The sequence below is a fragment of the Nansenia antarctica genome, assembly GCF_963989245.1.
Source record: "Nansenia antarctica genome assembly, chromosome: 7".
NCBI classification, from domain to species: Eukaryota; Metazoa; Chordata; class Actinopteri; order Argentiniformes; family Microstomatidae; genus Nansenia; species Nansenia antarctica.
This window is the reverse complement of record NC_137677.1, coordinates 15,538,336-15,545,776: the sequence shown is the minus strand read 5'-3', so window position 1 is coordinate 15,545,776 and position 7,441 is coordinate 15,538,336.

Here is a 7,441-nt window from a genome sequence, read left to right as displayed (position 1 = left end):
CCAGTGGAACTTTGAGGAGACGGCTCGTTTGTCGACATCTCCAAGGAACGGAGACAGGCCACTGAGCCTGCAGAGGGAAGAGAGAGACGTCAGCCACACAATGGGCTGTGTGAATAGGGGGCAGTATTCAGGTGAAGGCGAACTGACTAACATTGAGTTACCACAATCATGTCATTGTGGTGCATCCCTCAATGTCATCCATATCGAAGTGATATTAAATTCAATGTGTTTTATACAGTAAATATGCAAAGATTTTTTTTGGGGGGGGGGGTGTGTGTTGTATGGATTTTTTCATCTTATAAATGTTTTAACATTATATGTATTCTATGTATTCCTGTTGTATTCATTTTCACACAGAATGTGTCGGTATGTTTCCATGAGGTGAGTTCCCGTGGGATTGTTATGAGTCTGACTGTCCTGTTTGTGAACACAGAGCTGTTTGGGCCTTGTGTTCATAAACAGTTCGTTTAGGACTCGCTGTCGGTCCCACGAGAACTTACTCCCTGTTCTCAGACTCGTTATAAATGTTATGACTATGTTAACAATATATCAATTGTACTATGAGAGAGTTTGGTGTCAGTCTCTGAAAGCTTCCCATTGAGAAGTTGACTGTCCGCTCGAGCTGTAAAAGATCATTTTCTTCAATAAATACTATACCTAGATTTAAAGCAAGTTCCTATCTTGAGTCTCATTAATAATCCACGACAGTGTGTGTGTGTGTGTGTGTGTGTGTGTGTGTGTATTTGTGTGTGTATTTGTGAGGGGTAGAGCTGATCAGGACTCACAGCATGTATGCAATGACACCCAGACTCCACATGTCTGTAGGGAATGAGACAAATTCATAGTTGATGACTTCTGGAGCCAGGAACTCAGGTGTTCCAAAATTCACCCGCAGTTTATCCCTAGGCTTGTACCTGAGGCAGCAAATACAGTACTTATGAGAGGACAGTAGTACCATGAGAAAGAAAGTCACAGATATTGCACATAAAGAGAGGTGTACGTAAGAACAATTACATAGCCAGATAGTGATAGTTGAATCTTACCTTCTGGCAAGTCCAAAGTCAATAATTTTGATCTTGTATGTAGCTCTGCTCACACATAGAATATTCTCAGGCTAGGAAATTAAACACAAGACGGGGGAAACTTAAGAAATAATGGCATGTGATCATTCCCCCGTTGTTATATGACTAAATTACAAGACTCCAAGAGAAACAAGAGGACATTGAGGGTGAAAGAAAGACAATGTGAGCAGAGAGAGAGACTACCTTGAGGTCAAGGTGCAGGATGTACATCTTATGCATGTACTGTAGTCCCTCACAGATCTGGCGAACGAACAGCAACGTGTCCAGCTCTGTCAGGCTGTAGTTCTCATCTATGATCCGATCAAACAGCTCCCCTCCGTCTACGCTGCAGTGCAGAGAGGAGAGGGCACAGGTTTACACTCTGACACGTACTGGAGGAGGGAATTCTAGGCTGGGCTCGCACACACACACACACACACACACACACACACACACACACACACACACACACACACACACACACACACACACCACACACAACAGAGAGGAGAGAAACACTTGCTCAAACACACAGACAGTGGACTCACTATTCCATGACAAGGATGATGTCATTGCGTGACTCGAAGGCGGTGTAGAGCTGGATCAGGTTAGAGTGGTCCAGCTGGTTCATCACCTGGATCTCATTCTTCACCACCTCCTGGGAACAACAGGACCAACAAACCCACATTAGAACCCACAGACAGACAGACAGACAGACAGATACAGACACAGACACAGACAGATAGGAAGACAGACCGATGGGAAGCGCCAATGAGGTTAGTTAGTTAGTTAGTTAGTTAAAGTTTATTTCGAACAGCAGTCCAAGTACATTGGGATACAAATGATTTCAAATTTTTTTTTTTTTAAATCCACATGGTTAAGCTGTCCGAAAGGGAATAGGAGGAAGCAAAGATTATTTCTCCCCATTCACACACTACAGTTACAGTAGCGTAGGTTTACAACAGAAACAAACAACAAACAAAAAACTATCAGGCTCAATTTTGTCATTCAAATTCAAATACACACAATACAGGATACAAACTATCATACACTAATTTTAGCAAATGGCATGTCCTGTCTCTTCCATGTTGTATCTAGAAAGGATATCATTCTTATACATTCTTTTAAATTGCAGTTCCGTTATTCAGTCTGATCAGAGAGTAAACTGAGCCAGTTATGGTTTCGGCTGTGGCTGCGATTGGCTAACTTCTTTCAGAATATCTGAAAAGATAACGTGATCACACAGCTATGCACCACAGACATCTGACCTCTGACCTCTGTCTCACCACCCCTGTCAGACTCAGCTGGCCAATAGGAGAAAAAGAGATGAGTCTTATCCTGCAGCAAACGTGCAGTGGGTATTGGTGCTGTACAGCTATATGTATTTGAAAATATGACACTATTCTTTATGGTGTATAGCAAAGATTCCAACTCATCTGGATACTTGGGAATTTGGTATCTCATATAAATAGTTGAAATGTACACCTAGACATCTATTCAAATGATCTCTTTCATTTAAAGCATATATAACACAACTATTACCTTCTCTTTCTGGCTCCTGGCTTTAATGATCTTGGCAGCCAATGCCAGACCAGACGAGTTCTCCACGCATTTATAAACTTGTCCAAAACGTCCCCTGTTGAACCCCAAATCACACCCACAGAAGTTGACACACAAAGATTCTTTAAAATGCTGTCTTTTTAAAAAATCTAGAAATACATTACCACAGAGCTATGGCACATATATAATTCACACACAGCAATGTACCTCCTTGACTGTGTGTCAGGATTTTGGGTTGCCTTTGGGATGACATTTACATACACACATACACACATTCACATACACACTCAATAACAACCTCACTTAGTCAGGAATATGGGTTGTGTATCATTATTGCAGATATCTGAGATGTGTTGGCGTGCAGGGCAGTAATCTCCACATTCAGAGCCCGGGTTAAACACTTGACCACTGCATTAGACAGGCCCACCATTGCATAAATGCCCTCTAGGGCTCCTAATCATCTGTCCTTGAGGGGGTAATTATACAGGCCTGGAAAGAACGCTTAACTGGCCCCACATCACAGGGGGTGTAATTTCCTCTGATTTCATTAGAGCAGAGGTGTACTGGGGCCAGATTGTGTGTGTGTGTGTGTGTGTGTGTGTGTGTGTGTGTGTGTGTGTGTGTGTGTGTGGTGTGTGTGCGTGTGTGTGTGTGTGTGTGTGTGTGTGTGTGTGTGTGTGTGTGTGTGTGGCCTGCAGTATAAATAAACAGCCTGACTCTGGTGTTATGAGAGCTGAGGGTGGGTGGGTTCAGTGTGTGTGAGTGTGTGTGTGTGTGTGTGTGTGTGTGTGTGTGTGTGTGTGTGTGTGTGTGTGTGTGTGTGTGTGTGTGTGTGTGTGTGTGTGTGTGTGTGTGAGTGTGTGTGTGTGTCTAATTGATGTGAAAGTACATCATGAATATACAGTACCTGCCATCCACTCTGCCTGCCCCCCCCCCTCCCCCTCCCGCTCTTTCTCTCTCTCACTGCCTGACTCACCCTCCTAGGACCTCTTCTTTGTTGATGGTGAAGAGGTTGGTGATGGGGTGGGGTTGGGGGGTTACCATTTGGTGGTCAAAGGGGGCCGCTGGTGAGGGGCTACAGTCTAGAGGGTATAGGAAACAAATGACAGAGAGTACAGAACAGAGAGGGGAGGGAGAGGGAGAGAGACAGAGAATTGAGAGAAATTAATGTAATATAGTATGCCATTTGGCTGAAGCCTTTATCCAAAGCGACTTACACTGCAGTGAGTGCATACATTTGTCAGTATATATAGGTCCCAGCGGGAATCAAACCCACAACCTAAGCGTTTCTTAGAGATCAAATAAAGTATATGGCCACATGCCAACATCTTATAATCGAATTTGCCAACTGTGCCTTCTGATACGTGACGCTCGAACATGCATGGTGTGAAGTCATTTGATCAGTGCTGTGGGTGATAGCAAGTATTATGTCCCTGTTAACTAACTGCCTGCTTGCCCATGCAAGACAATATCAAGACACAAGACATTTCACTCCCCATTAGTAAGCTGATTTGAGTACAGCCCTCAATACTGTATACAAAGAAAATGCAACAGCTAAAATATGTAACGTTCAAATCTAAAGAGCTGGTTTAAAACTATGTAGTTTCCTATGCTGACCACTCAGTTGCCTTTCTCCCAGCTTAGTTTAGACAGGCAGACAGGCAGACAGACAGGCAGGCAGACAGACAGACAGACAGACAGACAGGCAGGCAGACAGACAGACAGACAGACCGGCAGGCAGGCAGACAGATAGACAGACCGGCAGGCAGGCAGGCAGGCAGACAGATAGATAGACAGACAGACAGACAGACAGACAGACAGACCGGCAGGCAGGCAGGCAGACAGACAGACAGACAGACCGGCAGGCAGGCAGGCAGGCAGACAGATAGACAGACAGACAGACAGACAGACAGACAGACAGACAGACTTTCTCCCAGCTTAGTTTAGTCTCCTCATACGTCCATGTTAAACAGAGGCCTACCTGTGAAGCTGCAGCCCTCACCAATGGTGTAACCCTTCAGGGATGGCTCTCCCCCTTTCCCCTCCTCTCCCTCCTCCGTCTTCGCTGTGCCTGATTGGGCAGCCTGTGGCTCGGTCCCCTCAGGAACCTGCACCTCCTCCTCTTCCCCCTCTTTCCTCTCCTCCACACGGCTCTTTTTGAGGTCATCTTTTGCTAGGTCCTCTTCTGTGACACGACGTTTGCTGCTGGGGGCAACCTCACCAACCTCCTCAGAGCTAAACATAAAACCATTAAAAAAAAAAACATTAAACAATAAACATGCAACTTTGGTGGACTTTACCATTACATTTTAGACATCATAAATATGGCACAAGTGCAGCATTTAGGTAAGGGTTATGGTTTTAACCCCAACCCTAACCCTATTTACATACATAGCACTATGCAGCATGGCCCCTCTCTGAAAACTACAACTGTGGATATAACAGAGACCTTTAGACTACAATAAGGGTTAGGAAGGGGAAGTACCTTTCAAGTGGAAGGATACTGGTCTCACAGTTCTGACTGGGAATGTCTGGGACAGCACTGAGGACTTGTTCTGATGCTGATGACTCTTTTTCCCCTCGTTCCCTCTGTTCTTCCCCCTCTTCCACTCCTCCAACCTGCTCTGGAGCCTCCTTTATCTCCAGCTCCCCTTTCTCGCTCTCCTTCTCTCCCTCCAACTCCACAGATTCCCCAAATGTGTCCCCTTCCTCTTTCTCCTTGGCCCTCTGTTCTTCCCTCTGCTCAGGAAGGTTCCTCTTCCTCTTCTTCTCTTCTTCCTCTGAGGGTATCTCTAGGTCCTCCGTTGTTTGAGCGACAGGGGAGAAACGTCCATCCAGAATCAGCTCCAGTATCTCCGCCCCTCCTCCCTGCCCCTCAGCCTCTGTGTTGTCTTGGGAACGCTCAGCATTCTGCTGGTTGAGCTTCTCCACATGGTCTACGCTCAGGGAGGCGGGGTCTGGGGAGGCAGAGTCTGGGGAGGGACAAACCAGGCAGGCAACATTACCCTTTGGAGCAGATTGACATTTGCCATGTTCGTAACAATCATCTGAACACGTGTATTTTTGTAATTCTATTGCTTAGGTGGTTTAATGCTTAGGTGTTCATGTTGCTACCTGCTGCATCTGGTGGCTTCCTCTTCTTCTGGGCCTTCAGCCCCTTCAGGCTGAGTTTGGCCACATCCTTCCCATCTCCTGTCTTGTTGTCTTTCAGCTGAGAGGGAGAAGGTGGGAGATAGAGAAGGTGGGAGATAGAGAAGGTGGGAGATAGAGAAGGTGGGAGATAGAGGGCAGACAGGATTTGACACAGATAGAGAATAGACGGAAGGCAGGAGAGAAACATGAAACGTCCATTACAAAAGACCCTTTACACCTTTAAACACCTAAACAGCAAATATTATAGTCAAATATTTTTTTTATTTGCTTTTATTTTGCTGAAATATTGTGTGATTTTGTCTGTCTGTCTGTCTGTTGTCTAAAACATTTGCCGTAGCCCAATTCCGATAGCAACAGTGAGCGTTTGTGTGTCACTATAAACATATCAATGTGTTGCTGTTGCTATGGTTGCCATCATAATTCAAGTATGGCTGGCATGTCATGTTGGACAGGTCCTGTCCTCACCAGTGAGGTTTTCATGTCATCTCAAACTACAACTAGCAACATACCTATGGCAACACACTCATGGCAAGCTCTCATTGGACAATTTCCTAAGCACACAGTTTCCCAACCACACAGTTCCCCTCCTCTCCCCTGCACCAGAGTCCTTTAACATTTCGGGGTGGAGGTGAATGGGGTAATAAATCCTACATCATGGATGTTCACCCCTTACCCGACAACATGCCATGCTAGCCAGAGGCACTGAATCAGCACACTGCAAGTATATTTATACTCCAATGTGTGATACTTATACATACATACAGAGACACACACACAACACACACCCACACCCACGCACGCACACACGCACGCACACACACACACAGCAAAGTAAAGTTTTACGTTGTACTGTTCACAGAAACTAATCTACAACATGTTCCGTGCAGGGTGTGGCAACAACATCGATACAATCAGATGCTCTACTTTTATAATCCTCATAGACAAATGAGACGGATCTACTACCAAAAGTGTCATTCTCTCCTCTATGCCTGCGGAGCTGGTTGCTCCCTGTTATAAACAAGCGCCACTCTTTCAAGGTCACTAAGAGGCTGTATCCTTAAATGACAACAATGCTTGCTGGGAATACCACACAGTGAAGTCTCTGTTAATGACACACCTTGTTGTGAAGAGGGCCAACAGTGGGGTGACACGGTCCCACACACTCACCTTCCTGCTGGCCTTACTGGCGCTGCCTCCAGGCCCCTTACACAGCAGCTTCACCACCCTGGAGCTCTTCACCGCCTCCCCGATGAAGCTGATGACCAGCTGCATGCCCTCCACCAGCCTCTCCACCCCCTCCAGCCTACGCCCCTGCTGCTCCACCCGCTCGCTGGCCTCCTGCACCACCCCCTGCAGCTCCCTGCACGCCGCACGCACCTCTGAACCCTGGCCCCCATCCCGATCCCCGGCCCCGGCCCCGCTCCCTGCCACCCCCCACCCCCCGGCCCGCAGCGAGGCCATCTCCCGGCCCACGCCCCCCAGGTCCTGAGACAGCCCGTCCAGGTGGCCCAGCACCTTCTCCTGCACACTGAGCAGACGCTCCATCTGACTGCTCAGATAGTCCATACGGCTCTCCACACGCCGCAGACCGCTGTCTAGAGAGGAGGAGGAGGGAGAGGAGGGCGGGATGATCGGTTTCTCTGGTTCCGTGGGTGACGGCTTCTTCC